This window comes from Lupinus angustifolius, chromosome LG11, assembly GCF_001865875.1.
Source record: "Lupinus angustifolius cultivar Tanjil chromosome LG11, LupAngTanjil_v1.0, whole genome shotgun sequence".
NCBI lineage: Eukaryota > Viridiplantae > Streptophyta > Magnoliopsida > Fabales > Fabaceae > Lupinus > Lupinus angustifolius.
Genome location: NC_032019.1, coordinates 10,530,578 through 10,545,954, shown reverse-complemented (window position 1 = coordinate 10,545,954; position 15,377 = coordinate 10,530,578).

The window sequence follows — 15,377 nt, the reverse complement described above, 5'->3', positions numbered from 1 at the left end:
ACTTTTTTTCTCGTTATTAAACGTGTCAAAATTATTCATAATCTAAAATCCATCTAAATTAAACCAATCCAAATTCATTTGTTAGAATTAATGAATTTAAATGAATATAATCTAATGGATAGTGTTGATAATGGATGAATTCAAATTCATCTATTATATCTAATGGATATCCATAAGTATATCCATTTGGATGGATACCCAATCCATCCAAAAAATAAAAATAAAAACAATATTTTTTTCAATTAATTCAATATTAATATAAAAAATTTCTCTCACCTTTCTAAGCACAATTATTATAAAAGTTGAAAATTGCAATTGTGATTTTAAAAAGTGCTTATCAAAAAATTATAAACGATTACGGCCTTAGTGCTTTACCCCAACATCTTAATGCAAAGTATAAATATATCATTTTTGTTATTGATTAATGTGATAATAAAATAACAAAATGAAATATTTCAGGATGATGGACTATTGCATATAACATATGGAAGTCCCAATTATTAGGAGTGTAAGCGGTTCCATTTTAAACCTGAAACCGATGAAACTGAACCGAACCATAAAATACGGTTCGGTTCAGCTTCGCGGTTCGGTTCAGTTTTTTTATTTAGAACCATTTAAGTTTGGTTCGGTTCACGATTTTATAAATTTTGGAACCGTTAGGAATGAACCGCATATTAAAAAATAATTTAGAATTATTAATACATATAAACTATAAATAAGATGCAAATAGAAAAAATAAATTAGTAAACAAACCTAAATATCTATTATCTCTATTATCCATTGAGAAGATAGAAAGAAAACTAAAAAACTAGTATACATTTTGTCAATATTCAAAGATGAAATTAATTAAATAAAGTAATTAAGGAACTAAAAGAAAATAAAGAAAGAACTTGAGGATATTACTAAAGATGTGGAGTATTAGGTATTACTATTGGACTAAAATATTGGTATCAAGTTTGTTATTCTTAAATTTTGTTGGACATTATCGATGATTTTGTGGACTGAAATTTCAAGTTTGTAGTGCGTTGATATGTTGAATTATTATTGTTTTACTAGAAAGAGTATTAAATACTTTATTGTGTTCAGCATTCATTTAGTTGACTCTATACCTTGCAAATTTTGTTCATCTATTTCTTAAAGGATTTTCTTTAAATAAGTTAAAAAACCGAACCGTTAATGAATGGTTATGTTTGGTGCCTAAATAAAATTTGCGGTTAATCGAGTAGAACCGAACTGTATCTTTGTGTTAGGTTCGGTCACTAAATTGCGTCAAAAACCGAACTGAACTTTTACACCCTATCAATTATGTTGCACCAGAGATTCTTACCAATAAGAGTGCTTCTAAAAAAACTTCATAAATTCACCTTTTTAAAAGTGCTTATAAAAAAAATTAAAAGTATTTGTTAAGAAAAATATTTTTTAAAATGTGTTTTTCAAAAAAAATATCACCTTTTAAGAGTAATTTTAAAAAAAAAACACTTTTTTATTTTTTTAAAATTGATATTTAAAAATGATTTATTAAATAATAATTTTTAAAATAATTTTTTCCTTCAAATTGCTTTATTAATATTATTTTGTTCAAATTAAAAAAAAGTGGGTTGAATATTCATTCATCCAATCCATTAAAATAGATACATGGATAGAATGGATGGATTGGAATCCATTGGATATGGATGAATTGGATAATTTAAAAATATGATGTAATTGATTAATATGGATTGGTGGATAGTTTTCTATCCATCCATTAGGATTCAAATCCAAATCCATCCAAACCATCGAGTTGTCACCCCTACTCGTTATTAATAAGTGTTATCATAGTCAATGATATAGTAATTTAATTGAGTATTAAATATGAAACATCATTATTTGGGACGAGAGATCATATGGTTTCCATGATGAGCAAATTGCCATATATTTAAATACTTGATATGGAGTAATTCACACTTGACAACACGAATAATATATTCCAATACTAAATGGAGATTAACTCATATTTGAGAGAGAAATGTTTGATGTATAGAATATGACTTACTATTGTGAAGAAATCTCACATTATGAACAAGAGAAGTAAATAGCATATAAGTGGATTAACTCATAGACCTAATATCTTAAAGTTTTTTGTCATTGATATCAAACCCCTTCTTTCACTTAGCCCATCAATAAACACTTTTATTTTTGCTTGACCTTTTGGGTAGATTTTGTACAAACATGCATATTTTCCTTTCTTCCATATGCTTATGGTGATAGATGTCACGGGAAATTCAACACAATAATAATGAAAATTCTAATAGAGTATATACAACAAATAATAATTTTTTCAACTTGCAAGGATCTATGAGGAGCAATAACAAATAATGCAGTAACTAAGAACATACAAGGGACACCATAATTTTAACGTGGAAAACATTCCCAATGTGAGAAGTAAAAGCCATGGGCACAGACCAGTCAATCAAACTCCACTATGATCAAAATAAGAATATAAGAGTGTCTCAATTTTAAAAAAAAAACACTTTTTTATTTTTTTAAAATTGATATTTAAAAATGATTTATTAAATAATAATTTTTAAAATAATTTTTTCCTTCAAATTGCTTTATTAATATTATTTTGTTCAAATTAAAAAAAAGTGGGTTGAATATTCATTCATCCAATCCATTAAAATAGATACATGGATAGAATGGATGGATTGGAATCCATTGGATATGGATGAATTGGATAATTTAAAAATATGATGTAATTGATTAATATGGATTGGTGGATAGTTTTCTATCCATCCATTAGGATTCAAATCCAAATCCATCCAAACCATCGAGTTGTCACCCCTACTCGTTATTAATAAGTGTTATCATAGTCAATGATATAGTAATTTAATTGAGTATTAAATATGAAACATCATTATTTGGGACGAGAGATCATATGGTTTCCATGATGAGCAAATTGCCATATATTTAAATACTTGATATGGAGTAATTCACACTTGACAACACGAATAATATATTCCAATACTAAATGGAGATTAACTCATATTTGAGAGAGAAATGTTTGATGTATAGAATATGACTTACTATTGTGAAGAAATCTCACATTATGAACAAGAGAAGTAAATAGCATATAAGTGGATTAACTCATAGACCTAATATCTTAAAGTTTTTTGTCATTGATATCAAACCCCTTCTTTCACTTAGCCCATCAATAAACACTTTTATTTTTGCTTGACCTTTTGGGTAGATTTTGTACAAACATGCATATTTTCCTTTCTTCCATATGCTTATGGTGATAGATGTCACGGGAAATTCAACACAATAATAATGAAAATTCTAATAGAGTATATACAACAAATAATAATTTTTTCAACTTGCAAGGATCTATGAGGAGCAATAACAAATAATGCAGTAACTAAGAACATACAAGGGACACCATAATTTTAACGTGGAAAACATTCCCAATGTGAGAAGTAAAAGCCATGGGCACAGACCAGTCAATCAAACTCCACTATGATCAAAATAAGAATATAAGAGTGTCTCCAAAATACAGCACAAAACGTGCTCAACAATATGGCATACAACAGAGCAACAAGCTTGAAAATGAGAACACGAAGTTACAGAAAAAACTAGAAAAACAGCTACTTTAATAACTCGTTTTCTACTACCTTGGATGACTTCTCACTGATCCAACCATTCAGAATGAAGTACTAGAAGCTGTGAACCTACTGTCCAAATTTCAGCCTGATCCAACGGTGAATGAAGACGCAGCCGCAAATCTCTCACAGCTGTTATGAGTTCCTGCGGGTTGAGTTCTTTCAAGTTCTCTCACATTTTTTTATTATCTCCTTTTGCCTAAACTGACTTCATATGCTTTTCTCATCTAACCCCTATCCATGTTTTTAAGTGAGACAAGTCGGTTTTTCCCAATTGTGTCTTCTCCATATAGAAATGGAGCATAAACCCAACAAGATGGTTAATCTATTAGTACAATTTATTACAAACTTCCCAACCCAACATTCAATGTTTCTAAATGAGTAGTTGCATTTAGGACAAACTTCCCAATTGCTCCCAAGTGATCTCATGATATGACTGCATTTATCGTTATTGGACCACTTTTGTAGGTATCCTCTCTACCTTAAATTGATTGTGGTCCATAAACCTTGATTTTAGTGGACTTCAACCACATGTCCTTTTATATAACCAACATTTGTGATGATTGTGTAGTGGTGTAAATACACTTGCAATTCGGTATGTCAGATTGAGAGTTAGATTCTCTTATGATAGTAGTAACAATGAAGAAAAAAGGAGATACAAAAATAAAATAAAAAACTTTTCTAAAATGAGCTCCAATATAAAGTGAGAGAGGTAGAGCGTACCCATCGTTTAATCATTCAGTTAGTTAAAATCTTTGAAGTTATAGAAAGAGACGCAGATTTGGCAAAATTAAAAGGAAAGCATTTGACATTTAAATCATATCCTAAAAAATCAACAAGACATTGGTCTGGTAGTGTAAGACCTTATTGAATCTTTTGATAGACAGAAAGATAAAAAAATTGATTTATGAGAATGACACTCATTTAAGAAGTTAAGAAGGAAAGTCATATTTCTGGAAAGAAATTAGTTCATTACTCATAGGATGAGTAAATATCCTTAATGAAAAATATATATCTTAAAAGTAACTTTTGATTAAATGATATTGCAAATCACTGTCCCACAAACTGAAGGACATATCCTCAAGAGACAATGATCTTGTAAAATTATTTGTGAAAATAGTGAAGCTGGCAGCATCACTCATGCCAGGCTGCTAGAGGCCTAGAGCTGTTAGGCTGGAATCCATGGGCTATCTCCTTAGCTCTATACTAGGCCTCCTTATTGATCAATAACTAAGTCTTCATTTGGTTCTATGGAAAAATGAGAAAAGAAGTTGAGGGATGAGAAATTATAGTAAAAATTGTTTTTTTTCCTTTTTTGTTGACGGGAGAATAAGGAATAAAAGAAATAAAAAGTACACAACAAAATTCTTTCTCTCTATATGCGAGAAGAAAGTGAGAGGAGACTAAAATGATAAAATTTATTATTTTAATCACTATATATTATATTATTATTTAATTAAACACATTTTACCACAATTATTTTTCTTTTAAATTTTCTTACTTTATAAATATTGTTTAAAATACATTAATATAATTTTTACAATAAATTTTAAAGTTGTAATTCTTAATTTGTAAAAAAAAAACATTTTTTCATATTTTTTGGTGTATAAATATTTTTGATATTCAAACATTTATATCTATTTTTTCTTTCAGTTTGACAGACTAAACAATATAATTTTTTTTTATTTCTCACATATTTGTTTCTCATCTCTCTTTCTCTCTTCTATTATTTTCTCCTCCTCAACCAAACAAAACATTTTTCATTTTAGAAACCAACATTTTTGAAAACCTCAACATTCTTTAGTTTTCCCTTCAAAATCTCAAACCCATAGGATACTCTCTAATATTATAGAGGAAAATGCATGAATACTAAAAGGAAAAATATATAATGTAACACTTTTACATTTTAAATACATTATACCCTTAAAAACAAAAGTAAGATTAATAATTTCTTTCCCGTTAGCTACAAACCTCATAATATCATATTTTCCTAACCTTATATCTTACTCTTCTTATTCATGTTTTTCACCAAGCCACAAACTTCATAACCTCAACATTCCCACAATCTTAGTCCTTTATAGATAAAACTAACTTATTTGACAGAACAAAATTATATAATCTGACAAACTTGAGTCTGGTTGTATAATTTTTTAGAGAAATTTTTTTCCATTCTCACACTCATTTTTCATTGTTCTTTTGTATTATGAGGGAATGGTCGGTGATGGATGGAGAATGGTCGATGATGGATGTCTAGTAGAATGTAAGAGATCAGTAAACCTAGTAGGAGTATCGTCTGGACCCACTAGATGAGGTACTTGAAAATGTTCTCCGACGATCAACTCAGTAATATGTCCTAGAGAGATAAGGGGAATAAATAAAAGAGAAGTTAGAGTAAGTAGCAATAAGTGTAATAATAAATGAAGGAATGTAAATCAATTATACTTCATGTGTGGTCTCTTTTATTTATAGAGTTTAGGGTATATTAAGATGACATATTGCCATTGACCAGCATCTAACAAGTACAATAGATGTACTCTGGCCGTCCTTGCCTGTCCTGCAGATCTGCTTTTGTCGAATTGTCGAGAGCAGCGTGGCATGTGGCCTGTTAGCTGGCGAGTCAGCGGCGCATTAATGGTGGGATCAAAGGTGCATTAAATGGTGGGTCAAAGATATTTATGTTGTCGCATGTGGGGCTATCTGAGGCGAGTAACGAAGAGATGAGAAATACTATACTGGATACTCGAGGCGGACAAAGGATAACCTAGATGTAACCAGGGTAGAGCAGTCATAATAGATTTTTTTAGAAAAAAGTTAATGTTCCCATAATGTAACGTTGAAATATCTTTTAACATATTATCCATTAATGTTGGTGTGCCAGCCTCTTTTTTCAGTATAGGTAGTAATGGTTTTCTTTTCTGAAGTGTCATTCTATAATGCTCCAACTGAAGGGGTTAATTCCAAAAACACAGTTTTGAGCAATTTAGATTTTAGTTTTTATTTTAAAATAAAAAGAGAGAGAGAAAACAGAAAAATATAAGTTCATTTTGAATGTAATTTTGTTTTCTTCAAAACTAAAAACTTCTTACTGTTAAGTAGCATTATCTACCATTCTATTTTAAAGCAAATAAGGTGTTGTCAGCATTTTCCACCCTCGTTTCAAAGTTCAACTACGAGAGTTGGAATTGTACTTCATTATATAAATTCATGGTTCCTTAAGAACGTTCATCATCACATTGCTAACTAAGAAGAAATGATAAGTATTAAAGCTTTTTTGGTCTTTTCCTTTATTACTTGCCATGTTTTCTTTGCCAAAGTGGATGGTAAAAGGAGTCTTGTGCCAGCATCATATGTGTTTGGAAATTAAAGATGCAGGAAATAATAATAATCCTAATACAATGGCTAAGGCAAATAAATATCCTATGGTTTAGACTTCGTTAATAATGCCACTGGCAGGTTTAGCAATGGTAAAACGTTTTGCAGATCTTATAGGTAAATTTGGTACATGTATTCAATGCTCTTTCTTTGTTACAATTAGTCTGAATTATAAAAATTAAATGTTTATGGAATAAATCATTTGATACAGTTTAATAACTGTTAAACAAATACTGCAATTGCCACTACTATATGTCTAAAAGCAACATCGTTGAATTATAATATGTATTTTTGTATTTGGATTATATAGCTATTAAGTTGGATTTATCATTGCCACCTCCATATTTGGGTGTTTCTGAATCTAAGATATCAAGTAATTAGAGGGATCAATTATATGTATGGCGCATGTTGAATCTTGAATGATACAAGAGCAGGAAGATGGAAAAGAAAACATTTTCACCACTTGTTATTCACATTGAAAATTTATGTAGTTGCTTACTTTGTTTTAATTTTTTGTCACGAGGAGAATGTTTGTCCAACGACAAACAAATTCAATACTTCAACTCAACCCTGATGAATGACCTTTCCAAACATTTTGAAAGTAAAGATAAATTGAGGCATCACTTATCCAATTCCATGTATGTATCCTCTATTAGTTCTAATGATTATGGTCTCAATTACTTATAAAATTGGGAATATAGAAATTCATAATTTTTAATACAAGTAAAGGTGTGTATCATATATATTTAATACAATCTATTTATTTATTTGTGTTATAAAATAAGTGATATAAAAATGATAATGTATATGGGCTTAATGAGTGAATACTCAAACATGTGACATATATGGGATAATGAGAATCTTATAAGTTAACTAGTACATATATATTGTCACACAAGTTGTGTCACTGCATGTACCATCAGACATCAACTGTTATTGGTCAAGAAAATAATTAATTATTAATTTTTTAACTTAAATATATTTTTTTAACCAATAACAAGCTAGTGGTACATACAATGACATAACTTGTAGGTAAGAATCATCATAACTCTACATTAGAGAGAGAAAAAAAAAACAAGAAGCTCCCAGAAGAAATTCAGTATTTAGTTGAGGAAGATCATCATACCTAAACTCTCTTCAAATACATATGAAAAGAATAGATATGAAAACATGTACTTGGGTATTAATTTTGTAATCTTTTCTTTTATATTACTGGTAAGTATCATCACATTTAAAATCCAAGGATTTGTATTTCCTAGATCAAAAGGAAATTCTAGCAACATACAAAAACAAAAACCCAGAAGAATCTGCAGATTATCTCTTAGACCAATTGACTTCCAAAATAAACGTAATTTTTAATCAAATATTTGTGCACCATAAATGACCATCTGACTGTTTTTTCCTTTACCTTTCAATTTCAAGATACTGTATCATCTGGGAGCACGAAAATTCTCGGTTGGTATCGTGAGTCAAAGTGGTTGTTCTCCTTTTCAATTTTGCAATGAAACTGTAAATCAAGTGGTTAAGCCTTATTCAGATAAACTCCCAATGAAACTTCAACAATTGAAAACTCAACTTTCAGATTCATTATTTGTTTATGCAGATAGTTTCAACTTCTTCAATAAAATAAAAAAGAGACCCAAAAAAATATGGTGAGTAGAAATTAAGTTCTAAAAAATATAATTTCATACATGAATTGTCTCTTGCAGTTAGATCATACCCGCATCTCTTTAATTTTGTTACTGATATTCAATCATTTGCAGGGTTCACAAATCTGTCTAAGTCATGTTATGTTGAAGATGGACGAGTATGTAGCAACCGAAAGAAGTACCTATTTTGGGATTTTTTTTAGGGCTTACAACTGAAGCTGCTAATAAAATATATGCAAAGGAGCGTTTTAGTGGATCCAAAATGTGCTTTCCTATGAATATTAAGAAATTAGCTAAGGCACATTGAGATATTCTAGTTTGAATACAATAAGAATGTGATATACATCTATTTCACACAGATATATCTTTATTCTTTGATACTGGATACCTAATTCTTTGATATTCGATACCTTATTCTTTTTCGTGTTGTATTTACTTCTATAATACTTGATGAAAATTAAATTGAACTCCAAGTTCAAATTATTTATTTTATTTTAAGCAATATTTTTGCATTCGATCTTTATATAGATGTAACAGATTTTTCATCATTATCTTCCTTTCTTATTTCTATTATTAAGCTTACCTTGAAATTCTGAAGTCTCTACTCTCTAGTACTTCAATTCTAAATTAGGTAAAAGATGAATTTCATTAGATTAATATGTAGCTGAAGCACTCTAAAAACAATAGAGTGAGAACTTGATAAAGAAGCCAAAATAATAGCTGGTTTATTGCACTCTCTAATCTCTAAGATTTAAGCCTTCTTTCTTACATCAATTAATTAATTACAGTCTTGCACCAGCCACTGTAACTCAATGGATGTGTGCACCAATCCTTCTTTCGTTTTCTGAGGTAATTGTTGTAATATATCTCAAAGTTAATGCAGCAATTGAGGGATATATGAGAAATACCTTAAAAATGAGAAAACCACGTTATATAGTGTTTCCACGTTCTGATTCATATTATACAAGAGAAGATAAGAATCATCTGGTTTGCTAAACTTTACTAAGAACCAAGACCAAAATCTTAATTTAATCAACTCCATTATCAATTTAATATTGGGGCTTTTTCCTTCAAATATTGCTTCGTTGTACATAAGCCAAATGAACTAAATAGCAGGTATTCATAGCATTCTCCGAGGACCTATGTGGTTCAAATTATTGCAGTACAAATCATGGTATTTTAAGGAATATGCACTGTTCAAACTAAAGTGCAGTGGCATTGAAAGCCAAACATAAAATTGTTTCCAAACTTCCAAGGCAAAACACACAATTTAAGTTATCTTAGCCTAAGCAAACACTCCACTCAGCACAAAACAATAAACCTTTGATGGGGCACAAGTTATCCAACACTTCTTCAGCATGGCTCTTTCATCTACAGAATCAGAAATAATCAGATGAGAGTAGTATGATTTCACCGTGAACAACCCTGAGGATTCCAAGCTCTACTTCCAAGTATCCTTCACAACAACTTTGCAACAAAATTTCCGAATGAGATTATATAAATTTGCAATTATATGTTCCTCCCTCTCAAAAGTTCTTCTTCTCCAAGACAACTCCCACCCCCCAACTCCCATTATTCCACAAACCAGCTTTAGCAATTAGGGCCTTTTTGTTTGAAGCTATTGCATACAATCTAGGAAAAATCTGCATCAAATGATGGTTTCCACACTATCTATCTTCCCAAAATAAGGTTGATCTACCTTCCCTAAGATCCTTCCAAATGCAATCCCAAAACAAATTTTCTGCATTCCCATATGTGTTTGTTACCTTCGATAAATCCTTCCACCAAACTAAGGCAGAATTTGGAGCATAATTCCTAGCATCTGATCAGCAAAGAGTCATTGAATTCAAGTTTAGAAGTGAACCTCATAAACACCCATTATCATTCATTCTCCTCCAATTCCACTTGACCAGCAAAGAGTCATTGAATAATTCACTCATGCTTTTTGGTTTACAAACATTGATCCATGATACCCAAGGAGTACTTTTCCCACCTCTTTTATTTGTAAACAAAAAAATTAGTATATTCATTCATAAACTTTCACAAACATACTAATACCAAGATCTAGAACTTCATGCTTTTCAATAAGATAAGTAAGAGCAAGCATATCGTTCTCATGAACTTCATTTGAGAAGGAAGTTTTGCTAATAGATGAGTCTTCTCTTTATGTGATGTTGATTTCTCCATATCCATTTTTTGAATGTTGGTTTCTCACTCTTGACTCATTTCTTAATAGTACATTAATGATAGATATAATGAACTTCTTGGTTGGGTAGAGTGAGGACCACATCCTTAATTTATAGGGCATGATAAGGTGCTTCCATCGCACACATTCTTTCATAAAATTGGCTTTCCAAATAGTTAAGCCATTTCATATAACCATTCAGGTAAGATGACTTTACAAATAGTCATCTCACTTGACATAATATTTATTTGATTTGATTTAATTTAATTATTCAAATAGAAAAAATAACAAAAAGATGTTTCTTCCATAAGTTAGTCAACATGATTTAACTATATCTTTAACTATTAAATTATTATATGAGACACAATTCTTATATTCTCTTACTTGTCTCATATAAGAATACATTTATGGTTTAATAAGAAAACATAATGCGCATATAAATATAATGTTAAATCATCGATATAATGACTATATCATAACGTCATGACTAAGTAAAAAGTAATTATAGGTCATGACGGTTGTCCATCATTATTTTCGACATAGTCACTTCCATGTACCACAATACTAACATTTTTCCTTAACATGACACATAATGAATATTAACAGGAAATGTCATAAACAACTTTCATAGTTGAGCTGAGAGAGTTAAACAGTCCAAAATAATCACAATATGTTCTCATTAATGATGTCCAAAAATGCCCATTCTTTCGACAAGCTCATAAAATGTCTAGGGTGACAATCCATTCTTAGTGGATATATTCATAATATTTGTGCTAACATATATATTCGATTGTCACTCTTTGTTTCTGAACTGCTTTAACGACAAGATACTTAATTTCATAAGTTTAACACCCTTAAGTATTTATCGTTCATTACTACAAAACTATCATAATAAGTTTTCAACGGTCTGACAATAATGTCGACATAATTCAAACGCTGAAATAAATTATGCAGTCGATTATCCTGAACCATAGACTCAAAACTTGCTACAAGTTCAGCTTTCCAATCACCCCAAGGTGGTGATACATTCTTTATGTAAGCATGTGTGCATTCATTTACTCTAAATAAGTGCATTTAAAGCATTCATAACATACACAATACTCCCAACATTGCATGTATATAGAATTAATTTCATCCAATTATATTTTAAGTCACTTTAGAACTTTCTATGACATTGAATTTGGCTTCATTGTGGATTCAAACATGCATAACAATTTTCTATTCTAGATCTTTCTAAAACTCTTTATATATGTCTCATGAGACAAATTCAATGATCCTTGTGATCTTTATGGAACATATTTAGCCTGATCGCAATGATTATCTCACTCATATTTTTCATTTCAAAGTTACTAGAGATAAGTCACATGCAAGAAATCAATATCATTAGTTGCAACCAAGACATCATCAATATACAAAATCCAGAAGATAAATATACTACCACTAACCTTTAGATATATACATTGATCAACAATGTTTTTTCTTAAATCCAAAGGAAATAATAATATTATTAAACATAAAATACTATTATTGTTGGGAAGCTTGCTTAAATCTGTATAATTATGTTTTAAGTTTATACACAATGTTTTCAATTCTTTCTCCTATGAACTCTATTAGTTTGTCCTTATAAACTTGTTTATCTAAATTCCCATTCAGAAAGACATATTTCACATCCACTTAATATAACTCTAGATCATAATGAGTCAACAATATTGTTATAATTCTAAGAGAATATTTCTAAGAGATTGCAAAAGTTTATCTATAATTAGTGTCAATTTTGTGAGTAACGCTTTTAAAATTACTCTAATCTTGCAATATTATAAGTTACTATGAGAGTTGTGTTTGGCCCATAAAGCCTCACCTTCAAACAACTCTCTTAAAACCTTCGGGTAACTCAACATGTTCCAAAACTTTACTATGTTTTATGGATTTTAACTCTTCTTTCCTTTCCAAGTTGCAACTCTTCTCGGATTAGCTCCCACCAGAATCACCAAATAATTAAAAGGGGAACTGCCAATCTTACAGTGAAGGAACGCCGCCGCTGTCACAAGAATACTGTTTGGGAATGAAAATCCCATCAAAGATGATTTCTGATCTGAAAATTAACCTTCATACCTTAAACAAGTTCAAAACAATTAAGAATTATTTTTATAGTCCAGAAGTTAATAGGCAAAGGCTTCCACACAAGAACACTGTCATCCACAAATTGCAAACTTGAAACTTCAATCTGATCACCACCCACTTTGAACCCCATAAACAACTCTTTATTGATAGCACTTCTAACAAAGCCCGTGAGACCTTCTGCCATAATAAGAAATAAGAATGGAGCCATGAGATCTCCTTGCATAATCCTTCGAGACACAGAAAACTGAGGGCCTGGGCTCCCATTGATTAAAATCAACATCGAAGTAGAGGATAAACAGGCATGAATCCACTTTCTCTAACCAATCGAAAAGCCCATTCTTCTTAGCATGTAATTAATAAATTCTCATCTAACCGAATCATAAGCTTTTTCAAAATCAACTTTGAATATAATACAACCACTTTTTAATTTCCTCACTGAGTGAATCACTTCATTTAAAACAACAAGATTGTCAAAGATGTTTCTATCACTCAAGAAAGCTGATTGAGTTGAAAAAATCAGAACATGTAAAACCATTTTAAGTCTCCCAACCAAAACACTTAATTATTAATTTTTTTAATTTAAATATATATATTTTTAATTAAATAAGTGATATATAGAATGATATAATTATTTATCTTTTCCTTGGAGGAGTCACATGCCTCATATAGTGACAACATTTTGCTCAAGACTATACATTGCTCATACAGGTAAAAGAAAGCTGTCAAAATAGGGTTACATTGCTGCCAGCACAAATTACTTTGACTTTGTTAAAATATTTTAGACTATAACTTTGTTTCAGGACATGTTAGTTTGGATAATATGTGCAGAAAGCAAGTTTGATAAACTTATTTGAACAGTTGCGTGAAGATAAAACGATAGATGTCAATCATTTATGTTTGTGACAAGTTTAATCCTACTATAATATGGTGATAAATTTCAGTAGAGAACTAAGTTGAGAGACTAACATGCATGGTGGTAATTTTCTTTTGAAAAATTGAGTGGTTAACAAATATAATTATTTTGGGAATGGTTTAATGACAAATATTTTTGAAAGACTAAGTTGGTAACAAATGTAAATTTTGAAGACAAATTTCTTTGAATAATTAAGTTGATGAAAAATGTGATCTTTGAGGATTTAGTGGCAAATTTTGATTTGATGACAATTGTTTTTTCAGAACTAAGTTGATCATAGTGTGATTTTTAGAAAACCAAAATGATGGATTACTAATTTGATCTGTATCTCATTATTTGTGTGGATGTCTCTAGAATCAATGCTAAATAATATCTCAGTTTTTTCATACCTTTAAAGATATTTATATCTTTTTTGAGTAATGAACAAAATCTTTTAAGTGTGTGATTATCTCTTCAGTAAGTGTTTTTAGGAATTAAATTATTGACCTTTTAATAATCCTAAGAATTAAATCAATACTTGTTTACGTATAGCATCTCAGTTTGCTAGTTCACATGGTCGTTAGTTTTATATATACTATTTTGAGCTGAAATGTTTAGTTAATTTAAAAGTATTAACAATTTTTTATTACTAATACACTTAATTCTACAGGGATCGGGGTTCACTTGTTCCGCGGTGAAGACATATACTAAGGAGTAATATAAAAGATTTTAAATTCTTAAGAATGAACTTTTTTTTAATTCTTCAAATTAAGTAATGTTGTTCACTTATAATATTTTTCAAATTTTAATTACCTTAACAAGTGCCTTAATAAGTATTTTTAATCAGTATGAGCCACATAAGATTTGTCCCTTATTTGACCATAAATGTTAGTTAAATCATTTTTTAAACCCGACTCTAGATTTAAGGCCAAATGGATCCCAAATGTTGAACGGATTAACTTTTGAACTTGAACTTGATCCTAAACTCGATTAAATATAATATATATCACATTTAGATAAGGTCTTCTCAATATTACTTATTATTATATATATATAATTGATATATGAAATAATATATATATATATATATATATATTATTAATTATGTATATATATGATAAAAAATTTAGAAAATACTAACATTTGGGCCAAATATATGTTAGTAGTATGTAAACAATTGAATAAACACATACAAATATAATAAATGTTTAACCATGAAAAGGGTCGGACGAGATTATGTTTGTCTCTTATCTGATCTTAAACATTGGTTGGATCTAATTTTGAACTTGAACTCGACCCTAGACCCGATAAAAGATGGGGAAAAGGGAAGGGGAAAGGAAAGGAAGTTTTTTCATCATTTGAGAATGTAAAATTAGAATGATAATGCAAGAATATTTTTATTATTCCTTTAAAAATCTAACAACAATCATAAATGTACAAAAATATAATTATAAAATTTTACTAAAAACATATAGGTATTTTGACATGATTATTTAATTTCAAAAAACCTCAAAATAAAGAAA